Here is a 23736-nt window from a genome sequence, read left to right as displayed (position 1 = left end):
TATATTTGCCAAGGCACATTCACATTTTAAAAAATAAGTTGAAAGGGGAACAATATGCCATAATACATATATTAATGTTCTTCATAGAAGTTTAGTATAAAAAATAAACATTTTAAATAATTTATTTGGAAATTGATATCACATATCTGAAAAACTTGGAAGAAGAAATGGATAACCATGACTAAACAAATGTAGCAGAAAAATGATTTACAATAATAGATAAAAGCTATTCAAAAATGCAGTGAATATTGGCCAAAGCTTAGAAAAATCGATAAAATATAAAATGTAAAATGAATTCATGAATGAAAAACAGAATTCCATTAAATCTAATTTGGAAAGAACTAATTTTTTTTTTTTTGCCTGAATCTGCTCTGCCTTTCATTAGGTGGGACACTGACCAAGCCCACTCAGCTCCTCTCTCATGCCCAGTAATAGAAAAGTCAGGGACATTAATTACTTCTGGGATGAATTTTAACCACTGTGGATAGGATGCAGAAGCCAGTGGGTCAAACAGATTCTTTCTTGTTTCAGGAAAATAATTCTGAGATGTATTCTGTGCATTAGGATTGATGCTCAGTTGTCCACAATCATAATCCACTCAGTCTGAACTCATATATGTTTCTCCTGGACCACTTAGCTCTTCTCATTCTCTCCTCTTCCATGTGATCAAATACCAAACTAATTATTTAGGTTGTGTATGCAAGTCCTGATTTTGAAGGGAAACTCAGTTACGGAAAGAGATGAAAATAAAAATACAGGAAAAAAAAATGGTGCACTTGGGTGACAATTAGATAAGCATCTGACTCTTGATTTCAGCTCAGGTTGTTATCTCAGGGCGATGAGATGAAGCCCCTATAGGCTCTGTGCTGGGCAAGGAGGTTGCTTAAGATTCTCTCTTCTTATCCCTTTCCTTCCACCCCTCACCTCCCATGCTGTCTTTCTCTTAAATAATAAGCACTGCTGAACTATATTAGATTCTGGACCTTCTCTCCAGCCATGAACCTATCACTGTGTTTAACTCTTGAAAACTTTATTATACAAATTAATGTGGTGAAAGAAGCAATATGAGAAAGCCTATTAATCTGATGAGCATGGAACTGAACAAACCCTATAGATACTTTCCCTTTGATTTCTAGCCTATCAATACCTACAGTGAGTCACATACACTCAAGATTATTGTTTTTATTGTATACTTCATATATTCATTAATTTTTGACTCGTTATCATTTTGTTGAAGTGTTAAACTATGGTAATAAACAAACTTTTAATTAACTTTTCCTCCTAGGATACAAATATAACTTGCACTTGAGCTTTAGCTAATTTTATGTTCTAAAATTGCCAAAACAAAATGATCAAGGTTTCTAGATTATTTACTGTATTTTCTACTATATAATATTGATCTATCTCTTCTGTATAAAGAAAATGAATGCTTGGGGCTCTTGGGTGGCTCAGTGCGTTAAAGCCTCTGCCTTCTGCTCAGGTCATGATCCCAGAGTCCTGGTATAGAGCCCCACATCAGGCTCTCTGCTCAGCAGGGACCCTGCTTCCCTTCCTTTCTCTCTGCCTGCCTCTCTGTCTACTTGTGCTCTCTGTCTGTCAAATAAATAAATAAAATCTTAAAAAAAAGCAAATGAATGCTTGATAACTAAATGAATGCTTTACTGAACAAATTAAATATGGCAATAGCATTTTATTTTATCATGCTTTACATATTAAACTATAATATTATATCACTAGTCTACAAATAATCTACTCACATAGTGATTTGGAAGCTTTTAGGAAAAGAATTCTTCCTCCTGATTGTAGTATAAAAGCCACAGAAATATTCAGAAGACTCCTAGGATAGAAAGTTAAATCCAGTTATCCGTAATGCCTTGAGTAGGACCTGACCTATGTATGTCCTGGGATGCACTAGTAACTGTTACAAGTGATAGGATTATATTTAATATATACAGTTTCATTTACTTCACAAAGGAGATATAAATTTGAGAATAAAATATTTGATGAATCTATAAAGTCTATATCTATTTGTAACCAATGTGGTAGAATTAAGATGTTAATTTGAAAAAAAAAATTTCATTGAACACATACACATATTCAATTGTTTTTATATATATAAACAGCATTATTTATTTATGTAAATAAATGCATTGTCAGTAAAGTCCATTTACTTATCAATCATAAGGGTAATTTTCAGTACTAAGAATAAGAAATATGTGAAAAGATAAGTGTTCAAGAGTGCAGTTTGTGGTAATTAATACAACATGATAGGCTCATAAAAAAGATATATTACTTGAACTTAAAAGCTTCTATAATTAAGCGATGACCACTTGAAATTTGTAATTAGACTTGCTGCAGGTTTTCCTTGCACTTATTGCCCTTCCCCAGAAGTTCATTAAGAATTTCTGTGAATGTCCTTATGTTTAATCTCATTCATAGATTCCACTGCTGCTCACAAAACAAAGCCAAAAAGAGAGGTGACTCTATGTGGCACTCCATCCACAAGCAATACATTCATAAATAATTAAAAAGCTAGCTCTACTTCATTTGTTACCCATTCAGCTGATAATTTAAATGAGTAACTGAGGCCATTTTATCAGCACTTTTAATAGAATGCGACTCAGAAACTTCACAGTGTTATTTAAGAAGAAATGCTCATGTGTTAAGGTTTTTATTTTTTTTTTAAATCAACAAAATAATTTTCAAATATTAAAAGCAAATGTCTCCTTTTCCTCCAAGTTTCCTTGCTATGTCAAAGTTATAAATAAATACATTACAATCGTATTTTGAGTAGTAGATAAAAACAAATGTTTTGAAACTGTCTGTGGGTTGAGTGTCTGGGTTAACTAGTATAAATATCTGAACTCAAGGTATTTAGACTGTATTAGATGGTTCTTTTAGACTATTTAAAAATACATGCTCAGATAATGACAACATTATTTTATTCATTTTAATAAATAAATTATTTTATTTAATTATGTTTAGATATTTATTTATTAAATTAATGATTTAATATTTAACAATCTAAATTTGAAATATTTTAAATTCTAAAAAATAGTTATTTAATTAAATCGATATATTTAATATAAATATTTAATAAATTATTTAATCATTATTATAATTATGCAATACATTATGTATTGTGTAATAATTGCATTTTAATAAATAAATAAATGTATTATTTAAATTATTTTATTTTACTTTATTTTATTTAGTTGACAAAGAGAGGGAGAACGCAAGCAAAGGGAGCTGCAGGCAGAGGGAGAGGGAGAAGTAGGCTCCCAGCTGAGCAGAAAGTTCAAACTGGGGTTCCATCCCACGACCCTGGGATCACCACCTGAGTCAAAGGCAGATGCTTAACTGACTGAGCCATCCAGATGCCCAAGGCTTTGTATTCTTCGCTTCTAAACATTGATGCTGCTTCATCTCTGGAGTTAGTAAATTGATGCTGAGAATTCATATCAAAGAATTGATAGTAGCTGTTAAACAGAAACATGTAATTTAGGGGAAAAAAAAAGAACAGAAGGAAGAGAAAGGCCAAAAGTCAAAAGCACATTAATATAAAATTTAATTAGATAAATAAACTGGTATTCCTGAAGGGGGCTAATAAAAGAGCTGCAAAGAGCTGATAGGATTAGGAAAATTGTCCACCCCTGGTCATTTCATAATTTTAAACTATTCCTTATTAATAAATATACTTAGTTCCAGAAACACAACCACATAAGGACATTTCCACCAAGTTTCCTCTAACAGCATTTATAAATTAGACGTTCAAACAATGTAGTTCGTTACATGTTGCATCTGTATCTTAAAGTTTAAACACTTTCTGTGACACATTTTCTAACAATGAAAATTTATATATATATACCTTATCCCTAAATGGAAAAAAATATATATATATATAGAAACCTTATCCCTAAATGAAACCTTTCTTTGTTTATTAGCTTAAATAGGTAAATTAGCAACAACAACAACAACAAACAGCTAATATTATAGAGGTAGGAACAATTTACCTTTTCATTCATTGCTAATTTCTAAAAATTCCTATTTTATTTTTTTCTCAAGTCTGTCATAATAATTTTCTAAATCTCCTGCCTTATTCAATTTTTTTCTTTTAGTGGAAATCTCTATTTCATATTTATTTTCTCTTCCTCCACTCTTTGCTCTAATAATTCAATGTATTATTAGATTTTCTGTTTTTCTCTTTATCCAGATATATCTTTTCTTTCTTTCTTTCTTTTCTAAATAATTTCATTTGCTGGCATTTTACATCAGTACATGCTTTCTTATGGATGTTAGAAATGTCTGTGGAACTACTAGAAGAAAAAACTTTTTTACCTTTAAGAAGTTTACAGTCTAGAGTGCCTGGGTGGCTCAGTTGGTTAAGTGTCTTCCTTCAGCTTAGGCCATGATGCCAGGGTACTAGGATCCAGTCCTGCATCAGCTGCCTGCTCAGCAAGGAGTCTGGTTCTTCCTCTCCCTCTGCCCCTCCCTCTCTCTTTCTAATAAATAAATAAAATCATTAAAAAAAAAGACTTACTGAAATCTGAGACTGAATTACTAAATTCAGTCTTAATATAAGACAGCTAAACAAAGCAATGATCACAACTGGAAAATTTAGTCAGATCATGGTTTAACATTTTTGGTTGACACGGGACCTCTTTCAGTAACAACTTCCCTAAATATCAATTTCTTGTTAAGGCAAAAAATTTTGACAAGAAATCCAGATCCTACTCATCATTTTCATATCAATTTAATGTGACATCCTCGGAGTATATAATCAAATATGTAATTATTCTATCTGTTGCCTTGTATATTGCCTATATCTTTTTCAGACTCAAAGTTCCATTGAGGTAGAGTTCTTTTGTTTTATTTTTAAAGCAGAGATTTTTAAAGTGTTTGATATATACAAGATGCTTAATAAGTGTTTACAAAACCTATGTATTTCAGAAGCCTTAAACAGGCTTTAAAATAATGTAGGTGATATTAGTAGTCATATCAAACAGTTTGTAGGTTTCAGTCATGTAAATAACTACATTTCTCAGAGACAGAGAAACATACAAATGATCTGGTCCAGTAGGATAATGCTAGCATGTGTTGTAAATTCTTATATGACTTTATTCTTGCAAGAATTGGTTATGTGGCAGAAAAAAAGGTATCACTATCTTATACTTTATGATTTAAAGAGATTTATGGAAGTTGTTAATTTCTTACACTACCCCTTTGTTTCAGTGGACCCAATTTCCGTGGTAATGGTGAGAGGAAAGTAGGCAATTTAGGCAGCAGCAAAAATCTCCTACAAGGCACTATAAAATAAGGCTTGTTCTAAATCATGGGTCTGTCCAAAGGGGAATGTTAAGGGGTAGAATGGATGATGGATGCATTGTGGACTTATAACTATAAGATTAATACTGTTATGCCCCAATAATGGGTCTATGATTAAAGGAGCGAGACTGATGTAAAGCGAAGGTCAAGCAAAGCCTTATTTCATGCCAAGCATCAAGAATCTAACCGAACGTTCGGGGCCACACCTCTTATGAGAGAAGGCAACCCTTCACTGTTTCACAGTCTAGCTTTTAAGGGCAAAGGCCATGCAGTCAGGCCTGGCCACGCACAGGTGACCAATGAGATTTTAACACACACAGGAAACTCCACAGTGAGGCTAGGTGACCAATTGAGATTCAATTTACCTTAGTATAGACATTTGACCCAGCCTATTACACCTTGATTAGGATTGGTGCCAAAACGGTTCCCAAAGGGCAGAGGAGTGGGGCATACTCCTTAGTATCTAGGGAGACAATATGCAAACACCGCCCCCCCCTCCCGCTGATTGATGTCTCCACCTGGCCTGACCCACCCTTGTATATGGGCTTTGTTACCTGGAGCTGATTTCCAGGTCTTGTTTTTAAGTGAATTCCCTGGGGGAAGGGGAGCAAGGACAGTTTCAGGGTTAACCTCAATGAAAGCCTCTTGCTAAAATATAAAAATATAAAATAGGTCCTTACATTACAACTACTCAGTAGGGAAAGTCCCAGTGTGGTGATAAAAGAAGTGATGTAACTTGCATTGCACATTTTATTTTTAAAACGTGTAAGGTCTATTTTTCTCTGCCATGACATCATACTTTATCTTCATCTCTGTCTACTAGTTTAAAGCTAGTTAAACAAACTCGACAATTTTTTTAAAAAATATTTTATTTATTTATTTAAGAGGAAAAGCCAGAGAGAGAGAGAGAGAGAGAGAGCGAGAGCATGAGCAATATGGGGCTTGATCCCAGGACTCTTGAGATCATGATCTGAGCCAAAGGCAGACACTTAACTGACTGAGCAAATGAGACTCCCACAAACTCAACAATTTTATAAAATTTTTATTTGTTGGGGTGCCTGGCTGGATCAGTCAGTAAAATATGTAACTCTTGATCTTGGGGTTGTACGTTTGAAATCCACCTTGGGTGTAGAGGTTTTTAAAAATAAAATCTTTAAAAATTTTTTTTTCATTTTTTTATGTAAGCCATTGTATGGCAGTGTTGATCACTATATTGTACACCTGAAACTAATATTAATCTTATTTTAACTAACTGGAATTTAAATAAAAACTTTAAAAATAAAATAAAAATAATAATCATAAAAATAAAAAAAGAGGAAAAATTATTTGGCAGGCAATTTTCTTAATTGCATTATTATTTATTATTATCATAGTCTGTGTGTGTCAGTGGGAAGTGGCTGGTATTCCAGTGAGTTCCATATCTGTGTTACACTGAGGTCCATGTCTGTAGTCAGTCTTTTTTTTTTCTTTTAATTTATTTTCAGTGATCCAAAATTCATTGTTTATGCACCACACCCAGTGCTTCATGTAATAAATTCCCTCCTTAATACCCACCACTGGGCTCACCCAACCACCTGCCACCGTCCTCTTCAAAACCCTCAGTTTGTTTCTCAGAGTCCACAGTCTCTCATGGTTTGTCTCTCCCTCCGATTTTCCCCAGCACACTTCTCTCCATCTCCCAGTGTCCTCCATGTTATTCCTTATGTATTGAGTCTTATAAAAACTTTTATTTCTTTCCCTATTCTGCTTTGCATATGCTTACCTTAGATGTTAAAATGTTATAAACCTCTCCTGCCTGGTCCATTTTCTCTCTCTTCTCTCATGATTTCTCATGCTCTCCCTGCCAACCCCACATGCCTTACAATATCTGGATATGACTAATTTCTTCCTGAGCTACTTTATTCTACTCTGCCATATGGTTGCCCTTCCCTCTTCTGTACCATAACTTCTATCCCCTGCATTTGTGCTTTAACAATACCTAATTCTTTTCACTACATCTGTATCTTTGAGGTCAATACTCAGTAGTGCAATCGCTGGGTCATAGGCTAGCTCTATTTTACTGGAAAGAAGGGCCATATGCACCCCAGTGTTCATAGCAGCAATGTCCACAATAGCCATTCTGTTGAAAGAGCCAAGATCCCCTTCAACAGAAAAGAGGGATAAAGAAGATGTGATCTATGGATACAATGGAATATTACTCAGCCATCAGAAAGGATGAATACCCAATTTTGCATCAACATGTATGGGACTGGAGGAGATTATGTTAAGTGAAATAAGTCAAGCAGAGAAAGTCAATCATCATATGGTTTCACTTATTTGTGGAACCTAAGGAATAGCATGGAGGACATTAGGAGAAGGAAAGGAAAAATGAAGTGGGGGCATTGGAGGGGGAAATGAAACATGAAAAACTATGGACTCCAAGAAACAAACTGAGGGTTTTAAAGATGAGAAGGATGTGGGGATGGGTGAGCCTGGTGAGGGCACATATTGCATGGGGCACTGGGTGTTTTACACAAACAATGAATCATGGAACACTACTACAAAAACTAATGATGTATTGTATGGTAACTAACATAACATAATTTAAAAAAAAAGGAGGGGAACAATATCTAACTCTCAATCTTTGCTAGTTTCTTGTTTACCTCCTTTTAAAAGTAAGCTCATTAGTGGTTTTTTGTTTGTTTGTTTGTTTGTTTTTTGTCTCAACTAAAAGAAGAAAAATAATACACATTATTTTGAAAACTTTTTGAACAGTGTACAAACGTTAGTCAAGTCCACAATGTCTCATCTCTTCTTCCTCCTAACATGGCTAAGTTGAAAAACCCTTTATCTTGGAAAAGATCATTCTCCTGCCACCTTGTGTAAGATTTTGGCTTTACCTTAGATTATCCTTTCTTTCCTTTTCTGAAAATAAGTTGAACATATTAATAGCCTCAGTTTCTTCTTCCAAAATATGACTGCTTCTTTACCAAGTGCAAAAGCAACCCATTTTGACCATAGTAAACAGCTTGGACCTACTTTTTTTGGCTCACTGTTTTAGTGAGACAAGTGGAGTGAAGATGACACACCATTTCCAAATGTATTCATAATTGGTAGACCATACTTCTAACTTGAAGTTTTGTTGCCATTAAACTACGACCAGACTCGCTATAATTACAGAGGTAAATTCTTTATATTTGCTATATTTGAAATTACCATATAATACCAAAATAAAATTATGATTATGTGAAGAGTCTGTAATATTAAGAAGATGACTTTGAAATTATTGCTTATCTAAATGAAATTTCCCATTTTATAATCTTGTATAAGCTTCCATTGTCATTTCCTATTTAAAATCTATTAGAAGGCACTCTTATTTTTCCTTAAGTGGGAATTCAAATGTGGAACAAATTCATCCCAAAGGAACAGATTCTATATTCCACTGAAGACCAAGTGGCTTCCATGTGGCATTTTGCCTCTTGCATATTGTTCATCTCCTACAACAAATGGGGGTATGCTCTTTAGTAAACTAATTCAACTCAATTAGAGACATTGTCTTCAAGGGATAACATCATAGAGACTAGAATCAGAATCATGCTTTTGGGAAAATTGGGCCCAGGTTTTTTGTTTTGCTTTGTTTTGATTTAAGATTTTATTTATTTATTTGACAGACAGAGACCACAAGTAGGCAGAGAGGCAAAGAGAGAGGGAGAAGCAGGCTCCCTACTGAACAGAGAGCTTGATGCAGAGCTCGATCCCAGGACCCTGAGATCATGGCCTGAGCCGAAGGCCGAGGCTTAACCCACTGAGCTACCCAGGCGTCCCTGGGCCCAGGTTTTGATGGCTTCTTTCCTCAATCTTATAAAACCTATTTGAACTCTACTGGATGCCAGAACTGCTTAAAAATATTTGGTCCCTTGTAATTTTAACCTTCCAGTATTCAATGCACCTGATCCATGTAATATCCTATAGTATTTTTGTCAAATGAAGACTCTCAAAGTGTGTTTCTTGGGAGACACTTTTCAATTGGTTGCTTACATTTCTGCATTTATTATTTGTTCTAGACCATCCTTTGAAGATGGTTGTATTGAATAGACTTGGAAGACAGAAATAGTGTCTTTTTTTTTTAACTTAACCTGTTGTGTTTGCAAATATTATCTGCCTCTGTTTTGATTCTTCTTGTGGGAACTGATGCTCAGAACTGATATATAACTCCCACCCCTACACACACACACACACACACTCACACACACAAACACACAAACACACAAACACACACACACAAATACTGTTAATATTCTGGCTACCTCTATTGCTGTGAATAATAAACTATATTATTTCTGAACCATGAGTCTGCATCTTCTATCAACACCCAAGAAACCACGGCAGACTCATACACCAGCTTTCAAATAAGGGAAAATAATCTCAGATGCTTTATATTTTTTGATAGTGTTACCTACTTCTGAACATATGACTGAACACATATAAAGCTAGAGCCATGACCATTTAGAGCTTCTTCTGTGGAAGAACTATGCATTCACTAGTAAACAAAAGTAGTTTCATCTTTTTTTTTTTTTTTTCCTCCTGGACACCATTTCCTCTCTCACACTGTTGCTCAAATTGGATGGAGTCTAAGGTCCTTTGAGGAAATTTTTGTTTAATGACTCAAAATAAAATAGGAAGAGTCTAAAGTGCTAAATGTAATTCTAGATAAAAGGTATAAGATCATGCCAGAAAGGATAGTAATTTTATCTAACAACTGCCTGTTCACCCCTTATTTGTTCATTAACTAATCTCCAAATTCCTGACTAAATCCCTTTTGTAAGCCAGAATGTGAGCTAAAAACTGGGATTTTAAAAAAGTTTTCATTTGAAATCCAGTTAGTTAACATATATGGTTGTATTAGTTTCATGTGTACAATATAACATCTAGCACTCGGTGCTCATCATGACAAGTGCTCTAATTAACCCCCATCACTTATTTAATCCATCACTCCTTTCAGATCCTCTCAAGTAACCATCAGTTTATTCTCCATAATGAAATGTCTGTTTCTTGCTTTCTTTCTCTTTCTATGTCTTATTATTTCCCCCTTTGCTTGTTTGTTTTGTTTCTTTTATTCCATATATGAGTAAAGGTATTTGTCTTTCTCTGACTGACTTATTTCACTTTTAGCATTATACTGTCTAGTTCCAGCCATGTTATTGCAAATGGCAAGATTTCAGTCTTTTTTAATGGCAGAATAATATTCCATTGTATATACATACCACTTATTCTTTATTTATTCATCAATTGATGGATACTTGGGCTCTTTCCATATCTTAGCTTTACAAATAATGCTACTATAAACATAGGGGTGCTAGCATCCCTTTGAATACGTTTTCTTATATTCATTGGTAAACATACACCAACAGGATTGTTGGATCACAAAGGACTTCTATTTTTAAATTTTATGGAAATTCCATACTGTTTTCAAATATGGCTGTATCAGTTTGCATCACCACTAACAGTTCACAATTGTTACTTTTTCTTTTTTTTAAAGATTTTATTCATTTGACAGAGAGAGATCACAAGTAGAGAGAGAGAGGAGGGAGCAGGCTCCATGCCTGGCAGAGAGCCCAATGTGGGATTTGATCCCAGGACCCTGAGTTCATGACCTGAGCTGAAGGCAGAGGCTTAACCCACTGAGCCACCCAGGCAGCCCCCACAAGTGTTACTTTTTCACATCCTCTCCAACACCTTTTGTTTCTTGTAGTGTTGATTTTAGCCATTCTGACAGGTGTGAGGTGGTATCTCTTTCTAGTTTTGCTTTGCAATTTCCTGATGATACATGATGATGGACATCTTTTCATGTATCTACTGAACATTTGAATGTGTTCTTTGGGGAAACACTTGTTCATGTCTTCTATCCATGTTTTTATTGGATTATTTGTTTTTGGATGTTGACTAAAAACTGGATATTAAGTAACACACAAGACAGGTTTCCTTGAGCTTAAATTTTATTTGCATGAGTGTCATTAACAGGAAAAAATATGCATATGTGTATGTACAAGTGTGTTTATGTATACATCTATCTATCTATCCTCTATCCCCTGTCTTCTAATTGTGGTAAATCCTGTAAAGTGGGGAATGGGATAGTCTGAAGAAATGTGCTGCTGGATATGTTGGGTAAGCAAATTTAATTGCAGTCAGATGAATTGGATATAAGTGAATCACTCAAATGAGTTATTTAATATTATATAGAAACAAATTAAAATTTTATGTAGTTGAAAATAATAGGTAGTTAAAATAATTTTTGTTGTTTGTTGTTTTTGTGTCTTTTTTTGTTTATATATACTATGGTGTGAATGTTTATGTCTCCCAAAATCATATTATGAAATCTAACTCTGGAAGTGATAGTATTAAAACATAGGGGCCTTTGGGAGGTGATTAGGTCATAAGTGGGATTACAGTCCTTTTTAAGGAGACCCCAGAGAGTTCTCTTGATTCATTCATCATGTACGTTTACAGTGAGAAGATAGCCATCTATGAGGAAGTGGGCTCTCCCTGGATCTGCCCATTCCTTAATCTTGAACTTTTCAGTTCTAGAACTGTGAGAAATAAATTCCTGTTCTTTATAAGCTATTCAGTCTATATCATGTTCGTTATAGCAGCCTGCATGCAAAAGAAAACTATGACCTAAAACGAGAGCAATAAATATAAAGTTTCAGTAAAGTCAGTTGGTACAATGTTTTTTTACTTAGAGAAGACATGCTGCTTCATGTTAAACCTTGATATTGGATATGTTTCTTGAAGGGCCACTTCTTACTCCTTTGTGTGTTTTCCACAAAGTCCAGGATGATGCCTTACATAAAGGTAATATTTTATAAATACTGTTGGAAATATATACTTCTCTAAAATCTTATTTTGCCTACAGATTACTTGGATCCACTTTGCCTTGTGTAGAATATTTGAAATATATTAAGAACAGAATGTCTCTCTAAATAACATTTAGAAGCATCATTAGTTTATGACTCCTGACTCATTTGTTTATGCAGTGGTACTTACTGCAAGAACACTGAAGTTTGTAATATAATTTTTGAATTAATCACCAAGCTAGTTTATTATAACTTATGAAAAAATAATTTCTCATGTTGGTTTAATTCTGCTCTTATGCTATGGTCATGACATTTTCATTAAAATAAAGTAGAAAATAGAAGTAAATAATAAATGAAAAATAAAAAATAATAAATAAAATATAAAAGTAAAACTCTTGTGAAATGTTAAACTTTTCTTACTTATTTTGTTTTGCTTTGCCTCTACGATGCTGGCAAAGCTGTATTTTGCAGATAGATACAATTTTATAGTTGCTAGGTTTGTTACTTTTGCTAAAATTTTCAAAATATAAGAAGTTGAATAGTCATGGATTGTTTATTAAACTCCTTATCTACACATATAAAAATAAAACAATGATGGTGACCTGGGTATTTCTAAAATTGTATTCTGTTTTTCCATATTATGTTTTACAATGTAATTAATAAAGATTCTGCATATATTAACACCCATCCCCTTCTATCTCATCTGTATGTCCATTACAGAGCATGTATGATTTCTATTCATTGCTATGTTGTGGTGAAGAGATTGTCTGAAGTAGTCCTATATTTATGCAGGTAGATCTTAAGCTATGGTGCTCTTGTTTATTTGCTTGTTCGTGATCAGTATGTCTGAAAGATGGTAACTATTGCATCAGGTATGACGATTAAAAAATATTATTGGTGCCTGATACACTGTGATGAAATAGGTAAGTCGATTCATAATTTGTTAATTAAATTAGAAAAAAATTCCTTTGGGTTTGTCCTTTATTAAGAATTTTTTGTTTTTTGACAAATTGCTTGGGATGTTTTTTGTGTAATATATATCACATGCCTCAACCTTTAAATTTGAATGTAGAAAAGAGTTATCAGAATGAGCCTAGAAAATATTGTTGTGAAATATTTGTGTTCTGTTATATTATGTTAACTTAGGAAATAATGGTAGTTATTTTTATTAGCATTTCCTACTTTCCACATGCCCTTACAGATGAGATATCATGTTTTTCCTACTCTTTTTATCGTGGTTGTTATATTCTTCATGATCAATAACAATCAATGAAAATTCATAACATTAATTTTCTTTGGGAAAGTGATATTTTAGCAAGAATCCATGACCAAAAATTTTAGCTGTTGTTCTTCCAGGAGATGAGACTATCAATGTTCCCGAAATTTCAAGAAATATAACTTATTAATTGTCTTGGTTGATGTTTATTGTCTCTGAACTTAGAGGTGCATAATTCAATTTAAAATTTATTTTGGGGGCGCCTGGGTGGCTCAGTGGGTTAAAGCCTCTGCCTTTGGCTCAGGTCATGATCCCAGGGTCCTGGGATCGAGCCCCGCATCGGGCTCTCTGCCTAGCAGGGAGCCTGCTTCCTCTTCCCTCTCTCTCTCTGCCTGCCTCTCTGCCTACTTGTGATCTCTATCTGTCAATTAAAATAAATAAAATCTTAAAAAAAAATGGAGTGGACCTTAGGGGGGTGATTATCTGAAATTGAGGGACATTATAAAAAAAATAAAAAATAAAATTTATTTTGAATTGAAAACAAGATCTTACTGAAGTTTAGGCATCCCACTTTATATCAGGCCTCCAGTACATTATAATTTATTTATAGAAAATATCATAAACATGAATGTCACTTTTCCTATTGCATTTATACTGAAACTGCAATGACTCAAAGATGTCAGATCTGAAAAGCACTACCTTTCTATAATTTCTGTTTCCTAGAAGGAATGGGTATACCATTTTAGCACAATTATCCAACAGTATTCAAAACCACCATGAATTTTAAAACATAGTTTTTACACCCTAAAAATCAAGTATGAAAATGTATAAACAACCAAATCTCTATCTGTAAATGAAATACTCCCACACAGACGTGTTTTAAAACTTTCTAACTTAAGGAATTTGATAGCACAGACTCAGGGTAGTAGTTTCAGTAACTACAGTATACTTTCAGGGAGAGAGTAATGTAGGCTCTAAGTCACTTTCTGCCTAGAGATGACCTAATAGTGGTTCTGCCATTATTTGTTTGTTTTTGAAAATACGTTCCTGGGCGTCATTCAGAAAATGCAGAGTTTGGCAATCTATATAAATTAAGGATGATCTTTTTGAATGTTTGTCTTTCACTACATCAAATTAACATAATTGGACAGAAATTCCACTAAATTAAGCATTGTTAGGAAACGTGTAAATTGGAGCTGCTCAAATTAGTTGCTCTTTGAACTATGTGCTGTTGGTTCAGGATTAGATAAGGAGTTTGAAGGAAAACCTAAATCATTGCTTTCTTTTTTGAGAGAGTCTTAGCATATTTTCTTAAAATTAGCTGAAATAAACAATGTGTTTAGTCGCAAAGTGATTTGCATTTTTGCACAAACTCCCTATCTCCTTGAGAATTATAACAAATATTTCATGAAACATCATTGATCTTTACTCTGTGACACTGCTGTAAAGTACATTCAGAGTTGCCAGTTAAAAGTGTTAGTGTTGAGATGAAATGTCATGCATTTTTCTTCACTTCCATGCAAATGAACACAGTAATTTATTAAGACACAATGAAGAAAAAAAATTGACAATGAGTTCCAGATTTTAAAAATCACTTGCCATTCAATCCAAATTGTGAGTTTGATCGGTTACTGAACACTTTATAATGCACCCCCGGTAATTTTACAGAGATTATTTTTTTCTTACCAATTCTTGATTATTCTGTCTTGCAATGCAGAGAAAGCTAACTAATTTAAAATAAACTTCCGTTAATTTTGATTGTTAGAAACTTAAAATTGATTAATTTCCATATACACAGTTTAAAATGTTCACAATTTACATTAAATATATATTCTGTGTGTACCTTGGAAAAATTATACAGAAAATTGAAATTAAAATGATGTTGTATATAGCTGCAAGAAGCCGCCTGTCCCATTTCATCTTACTATATAAGTTTTGTCAGGTAATTTATAAAATCCCTACTGCATAACAAGTCTATTTTTTGTTGGAATGGGTAGTAATGTTTCTTCTTATTTCTAAATAAGAGTTGGTCTATGAGTGCATCTGCAACTGTATTTTTCCTAAGTGGCTTCATGGTCTTGAACTGAGAAATCTCAGAACATTAAACATCAAAATAATATATTTTGACATAATTAGACATCAAGGAAATGCAATTAAAATGACACTGAGATATCACTACCCACTTACCAGAATGGCTAAAACTAAATATAATGACAAGACCAAAAGAAAAAAATATACCATTTGATGATACACAATGGCAAGTTGTAACATAACTTAACTATCTCAGACTAGTGTAGTGTTAAATTTGTTTTTCTAAGCAATGTTTTGGGTCACTTACCACTTTTCAAGGATATAAAGTGCTACCATTTTACTTAAAACTGTGAAATTTGGTCAGATTTAAATTTCAATTTATGTTAAAACATTCTGTAAACTGTGTTAAACTTTGACATTTGTTCCCTCTGTTCAGTGAATAACACTATATCATTATCTGAAAAATACGCTAATTTTCATTTTGAAAAATATCCCTTTTTCCTCTTATGGTAATTATTAATATGAATTAATAGTAGAATTTGATATGGTTCCATATGCCCATAAATACTTTATTGTATATTATCAAATTTAATAATGAATATAATGTACTTCTTTGGACAATTTTTAAAGACCAGTCTACTCTTAAAACAAAAAAATGGAGACGCACTTCTTTAGTTCACACAACTTTCATTTTATTATATATAACCTCAGATAAATTTCAACAAATCATAATTTATTAAAATTATGTCTACTTAAAAATCTCATAGAGAGTAAAACCATCAAAAATAAAAATAAACACACACAACACACACACATCACCCATGTATTGGCAAATTACAGTTGCTGTAACAATACATTAGGCATTCCACTGTTGAGGGCTATCAAAATTTCCATCAGTGACAAGAAGATTTGTATCCAAATGGACTGATTTTCCAGAATCCAAGAAAAAGTCTCCTAGGGTTTATTTAAAGATAAATATTTGAACAAATACTTCTTAAATTTAGGAAATTCAGAACATACGATTAAGGAATATTTGCAGTGCAGACTATATTCAATCCTTCCTTCAAAATGTGCCTTTGAGTACATAATTCTGTTTTCTCTATCTAAATTGAGCTGTCCTCCAAGGAAGTTTTCTAAAATGTGTGTCTCTGTGTGATAAATGTTCTAAGTCCTAACATGCTTCATTGTATTTTTACTTTGCTCTCAAATTTAATCAATAATTTGGCTTGATGTATAATATCTAGTTTCAATTATCTTTTCCATCTATACAAACCCCCAGCTGTCTCCTTTATATGCTATTACTATTGAGAATTCTGCTGTCAGTATTATTCTTGTACATTTTAGGTGATCTGTTCTTCTCTTGGGCATCATTTATACTCTTCTCTGTTTTTGATATTCTTAAAACTCACCATAAAGTATATGAGTGGTTTTGTGTGTGTGTGGTTTTTGTTTTGTTTTGTTTCTGATTTCTCATGTTTGGCATCATTTTAAGTCTGGTATCTTTTATCTTTAATTCTCCAAAATTTATCTCAGTACTTATTTAAATATTTTCTTTATTTTTTTTTCTCTTCTGCTGCATTTGGGCAAAAGTCATTAATTTGTTTGTTTGTTTGTTTTTCCCAACTCATTTATTCATTTTACAGCTATATTCATCTTAGTCTCCATTTATTGTATTCTTTATTTCAACAATTTTCACTTAATTTATATTCACAGTATAGTATCTTTTCTTTGTATATGTATATCATTATTTTATCATATACTTTTAAGCTATTTTTAAAAATATTTTATTTATTTATTTGACCGTGAGAGATCACAAATAGGCAGAGAGGCAGGCAGAGAGAGAGGAAGGGAAGCAGGCTGGCTACCTGCTGAGCAGAAAGCCCGATGTGGGGCTTGATCCCAGGACCCTGAGATCATAACCTGAACCGAAGGCAGCGGCTTAACCCACTGAGCCATTCAGGCGCCCCTTTTAAGCTATTTTTTTAAAGTACAGTCATTCTTTTTTTTTTTTTAAGATTTTCTTTCTTTATTTATTTGACAGAGAGAGATCACAAGAAGACGGAGGGCAGGCAGAGAGAGAGAGAGAAAGAGAGAGAGAGGGAAGCTTACTCCCTGCTGAGCAGAGAGCCTGATACAGGACTTGATCCCAGGACCCTGAGATCATGACCTGAGCTGAAGGCAGTGGCTTAATCCACTGCGCCACCTACGCGCCCCTAAGCTATTTTTTTTAATTCTTGTTCCAATAACACTTGGATTGCCATATAAAGTTAACCACATCATCTTTTTTAGGTAAGTAATTGTACTTTTTATGTGCATAGTTATTTTGGTCCATGAGTTCAGCTCCTCTTAGGATCATCAAATCTCTGTAAAGTCTGGGTATGCTAGGATTTTCTGAGCAACAATAAAATACATTGAAACCTGGTAGCTTAATTATAATAATGTTTTCTTTCTCAATCATTCACAATAGTATTACATTCTGAGTAGCTTCCTTCTATTTTGCAGCTATAGTGTTTGGAAAAACTTGAATTGTGATATCACTGTGATAATGTGAATTAGTCAGGGTTTTTCAGAGAATCGGGAAGAGAAAAAAAGGAAGATATTCTCCAGGGCCAACTCTAGAAGTGACTATTAAAACATCTGTCCAAATTCAATTGAACAAAACTCAGAAATGCCATCTCCAGTGAAATACAAAGAAGATTATATATAGTTCTGGGCACACACATCTCATTTGACCCAATGATGTATATCAATGAAAGACTGAAGGCCAATCACCACTCCATGGGAGAATTTAAAAATAAATTTACTAATGAGGCCAAGAATTCAGAATCACAAATAATTCAGAACTAATAATAACTGCCTTCACTTGATGTAAGATAAATCCTACGATCAAGTTTAAATTTTAAATTCTTACAATTTTAAATTCTTAAATCCTTATGAAGAAGCATCATTTGGAGGGAGCAGTTTTCATAATTTATAATCCATCAGCCTTTTTTTTAAGATTTTATTTATTTCTTGGACACAGAGAGAGAGAAAGAGAGAGAGAGAGAGATCACAAGTAAGCAGAGAGGCAGGCAAGCAGGGAGGGAAGCAGGCTTCCTTTTGAGCAGAGCCCGATGTGGGGCTGGATCCCAGGACCCAGAGACCATGACTTGAGATGAAGGCAGAGGCTTAACCCACCACCCACGTGATGAGAGAGCCACTCAGGTGCCCCTCATCCATCAGTCTTAATTGTTTGGAGGAAAATGTGTGGAGGAATAATGCCTTAGGGAGCTAATCTCTCTAAAGAATTTTCAAGTCCTTACCCCTTCAAGGTTTTTGTACCCCTTCAAGGTTTTTGTACAGTTCTGATAGCCTCTAAACATCCAGCTGATTTCTACAGTGACAGGCCTGATAAAACCTGTCTTCAAACCAGGAATAGAGCTTGAAACATACCAGTCAAGAGCAACTTTGAGTCTTTTAAGGAATTTATCATCATTTCTTTGTTTTTGGTTAATATCTGAAATAGTTCCATATTACACTTGCATAAATTCTCCAGAGCTGACTTTGAAGGAGGCATTCAGTTCCAGCTAGTTCCATATTTTGGCAAGAACTATAATTCTATATATATATATAAAAAACATATTTTAGGGTGCCTGGGTGGCTCACTGGGTTAAAATCTCTGCCTTCGGCTCAGGTCATGATTCCAGGTTCCTGGGATTGAGTCCCACAGTGGGCTCTCTTCTCAGCAGGGAGCCTGCTTCCATTCCTCTCTCTGGCTGCCTCTCTGCCTTCCTGTGATCTCTGTCAAGTAAATAAATAAAATTTTTAAAAAAACATATTTTATACCAGTTATTCATGTTTATTAACGAAGATATTACAATACAAATAATACAAACAGTTGCTCTTTATTAATACCTTCAACCAAGATAAAAAAATATGTCATATTTTCTACAAAAATTTTATATCATCTGATAGGTCAGATATATATAAAATTACTTTTAAAGTTTTAAAAATATCATCAAATATTTTCATTTAAATGCAAATTTGAAAAAAAATCTACTTTTCCAAACACGACTTTTCATCCTATTTTTTTTAATTTTTTTGACAACTGATAAAATGTTTAGCGAGACTATAAATGTTAGATAAAAAAAAATGATTAATACATGTAGGTTCAAATTATTATGTTCCATTAAAAATGATTTAGTCTTTGATGAACATCTGCTTGGTAATATGTTGTATCCAGATATAGTAAATTAATGATATATAAAAAATTATAGGGAAATGACACCTTCCGGTCCATTATGAGTAGAGCTTTTATTTTTTTTTTTTTTTTTTTTTAAAGATATTTTTTATTTATTTGACAGAGAGAGAGAGAGAGGTCACAAGTAGGCAGAGAGGCAGGCAGAGAGAGAGGGAGAAGCAGCCTCCCTGCCAAGCAGAGAGCCTGACGTGGGGCTCGATCCCAGGACCCTGGGATCATGACCTGAGCTGAAGGCAGAGGCTTTAACCCACTGAGCCACCCAGGTGCCCCTGAGTAGAGCTTTTAAAATGCTATTTGTCACAAACCTGTCATCTAGTCATTTTGTAGCATTATGTAGCATTTAAAAAATGTATACTCTTCACTTCAAAGTCTTTTAGAAATCTAAAATATGACTTTCTATGGTTTGTGTGTCCATATTCCTTTATTGCCAGTTTGAACAAATCCACATGCTTGGATTCAAAGGTAATAAATTCCTCTTATTTGGAAAAATGATGTTTATTTTTGTTCTCTCACCCTTCGCAGGTGGTTTCATTTTAGCACACTTCAGAGTTATAATTTCATGCTTATTAAAAACATTTATTATGATCGACATAGATGAATGAAACTTTTATTTTATTAAATTATTTGACAAAAAATCTGTTATTTTTAAAAATGTATATCCTTTGAAGGGTTATTTTAGAGCGTTCAGAGAGGATCTAGGAGTGTGATATTATGCAATTTTTAAGCAGGTATGAAATGGTTATTTATATAATTGTTTCTTTAAGGCTTATGTATATTGTCCATTATATGCTATAAAATAGTTTGAAAGTAAATTTAAAGTATGTTTTACATAGTTTATTTTTTGGAAAAAATATTGAAATGACTTATGAAATTCAGTATACTCTCAACATTAATTTATTTTGAAATTTACCAGTTGTCTACTAAACCTATTATATGGCAGATATTACTTCAGACTACACTGGTAAATGAAATACTTGGCTTTGTAGAACTTTTATTTTCATGGGTGAGACAATTAAAAGCTATAAACCTTAATAAAAATTGCATAGTGCATTCAAAAATGATGAGTAAAATGGGGAAAAAGAAAAATTCGATCAGGGTGAGAAAAATCAAGGTTGCTAGGCAGGGGATGGGGAGTTAAAATTTTTAATAGGAAGATCAGGGTAGTTACAATGAAGCTGACAATTGAACAAAGGTATGGAAAGGTGATGAATTTGCCCAGAACTATCAGCAATAAGGTCACTCCAGACAAAGGAATTGGCTATCTTGAAGGCCATAAGGTTGGATCATGCCTGGCATATCTGAGGAATAGCAAGGAGGCCACTGTGAGTGACTGAAGAGTAGCAGGGAAAGAGGTCACAGAGGTTAAATGAGTGGCTAGATCATGTAAAAGCTTCGAAGTCATTGTAAAACTCTGGCTTTTATATTTGGAAACTTACTGTGTGATAGAATTTCTGCTAATAACTGAGAGTTCAAATGTCCATAAAATTTCAAGGATTCTTATTCTAGTAAGACAGAATAAAGAAAAAGAGTTCATATTTTCACATGGTGTAACAAATGCTCGGAGATCCAAGTGTAGGAAGCTATGGGAGCACAGAAGAAGGCACTAAAATCACACCAATATATTTGATGACTGTAACTATATATAAATTTGTATTTTCTAGGTTTTTTATAGTCATGGAATCACACAGTATATACTATTCATTGCCTGGCTTTTCTTTTCTCAGCATCATTACTTTGAGAATCTCCAATTATAAATAGTTCATTTTGATGTTGAATAGTAATCTCTTTAATGAATAGATCATAATTTCTCTTTGCTCTATTGATGGATATTGATGAACATTTCCACTGTTTTCAATTCTTAAAGCTGATATGAAATTCATATACAAGTCCTTGTATGAACATGGGGTTTGTTTCTCTTGGTTAAATGCCTAGAAGTAAAATGGCTATTTGTGTAACTGCAACATATTTTGCATTTAAAAAAAATTTCAAACTATTTTCCAAAGTGGTGGTATCATGATATATGCCAACAACAGTTTAGATTATTTGTTGCTTCTCAATCTATCTCAGACCAAGTACAATTAGGCTTTATAATTTTAGCCATTGTAATAGATATGTAAGCATGTCTCATTATTATTTTAGTTTGTATTTCTTTAATGTCTAAATGTTGAGAAATTTGTCATGTGCTTATAAGCCATCCATATCCTTTTGGTGACATGTCTCTGCAATAATTTTCTTCACATGTAAAATTGGATACTCTGTTTGGTTATTAGTAAGGTTTTTTATTTTTTTCATTTTTTAATAATCAGAGTAGATGTCCATTATCAGATATATAATTTGCAAATCCCTTCTTCATCTTTACGGTTTCTCAATGGAGCTTTGATAGCTGTGTCTTTCAAGAAATATGCTACTTCTTTCCTGGTACACGGATGTATGACTAGAACATTATCAATGTTGACCTTTGCAAAGAAAATCATGGCTTAAGATATATGTAGTATGCGGTTGTTGGGAGTGATCAGTAATATCAAGCATATCTAGTTAGTTGATAATTTTGTTCAAGTCTTACATATCTTACCAATTTGATGACCATTTGTCTATATCATCTTAAAATAAGGGTGTTGAAATTTTTTTCCATTTCTCTTCTAAGGTAGAAGTTATGATTTTTGTTCTTAGTTTTTCCCTATATATCCCCAAATCTGTTATTAAATATTAAAAGTCAAGAATTATTATACTCCCTGATAAATTCATCCTTTTACTCTTCTGTAATTTTGACTTGATCTTTATGTCTGATAATGAAATTTGCTTTAAAATTACTTTTCATTATCTTGATATAACCACCAAAGTTATAGTGTGATTAGTGTTAATATATCATACTTTTTCTTTTACTTTTTAAAGCACTTCTATATTTAATCCTGACAAAGAAACAAAACAGCTTTTTAACTCTGGAAGCATCTTTCTAAATTATCTTTTTTTTTTAAATAAAGCAGTAGCAATTTTTGTTAAGGGACCTAAAGTGAAAGTAGGTTTAGAAATTTATTTATTTATTTAGTAAAAGATTTTATTTTGTTTATTGACAGCAAGAGAGAGAGAGAGATAGAGAAGAAGAAGCACACAAGCAGGGGGAATCACGTGCAAAGGGAGAGGAAGAAGCAAGCTCCTTGGGGTGCAAGTAGTCCCATGCAGGGCTGGAGCCCTGTACACTGGAATCATGACATCAGCCAAAGGCAAACATCTGCTTAAACAACTGAGTCATCCATAAACCCCTAGAAAATTTTAAAAAAAAAAAAGGACCTTTTAAAAACATTTTGTTTCTTTCTTGTATTTTTTTAATATTTTATTTATTTGACAGACAGAGAGACAGGAAGAGGAACTATAAGCAGGGCAGAGGGAAAAGGAGAAGCAGGTTTCCCACTGAGCAGAGAGCCTGATGTGGGGCTCCATCCCAGGACCCTGGGATCATGACCTGAAAAGAAGGGACACTTATGGAGGAAGCCACCCAGACACCTCTTTTCTTTGTTTTTAATATATGGCCACTGATGCTTCCCAGCCACGAGGAGCATATTACCCATTGATTAAATCTTTGATAACAACCTATTTAAAAAGGTGTGTAAATATATACTTACTCAGATTTATACACTTTGTGTTTTCTTCATAGTTTGGGGCTGGACCCCATGGTCACAACACTGCTTCCAGTCTTTGCCTTCCCATCTTTTGATACCAGGTATTTGGTCAGCAAAGCAAATTAGTATCAAAATTAATAAGCCCTTGGCACCATATCTCTGGAGCAGGGGTTGCTCTTAGCCAAGGCCCAGAGTAGTTGACCTCCCCTCGCTAGTGCTATAGCCCCAAGGACTAGGTCCCTGCCACCAGAACTCAGTCTTACATGTTATGCTAAGCAGACAAAACCAAAACAGGAAAGCTCCGACAGCTTTCACTGGCATGCCTCATCTCCAACTCCCTCGACGTCCAGGCAGTACCAGATTCCAGGGAGGGGTCTTGCTCCAACATATGGGCGGGAAGGAAGTAGCCACGAGCAAGTACCTGCCTCTCTGTGCCTTTCTTTCATGAGCAGGTTGTAAGGAGGAGGAAGAGGA

General features: G+C 33.8%; 1 long non-coding RNA gene across 1 annotated transcript in view; it reads left to right on the top strand.

Moving 5' to 3' along the window:
- Positions 1–23274, top strand: part of LOC309845096 — a 40419-nt gene extending 17145 nt beyond the window's left edge. Inside the window, exon 2 of the long non-coding RNA XR_014301030.1 lies at positions 22992–23274. This is a non-coding gene — a long non-coding RNA (uncharacterized lncRNA). The remainder of the gene's footprint in view (positions 1–22991) is intronic.
- Positions 23275–23736: the final 462 nt, after the last annotated feature.

Source organism: Mustela nivalis, assembly GCF_964662115.1.
Source record: "Mustela nivalis genome assembly, chromosome: 12".
Lineage (NCBI taxonomy): Eukaryota > Metazoa > Chordata > Mammalia > Carnivora > Mustelidae > Mustela > Mustela nivalis.
This window is presented reverse-complemented; position numbering and strand designations above follow the sequence as displayed.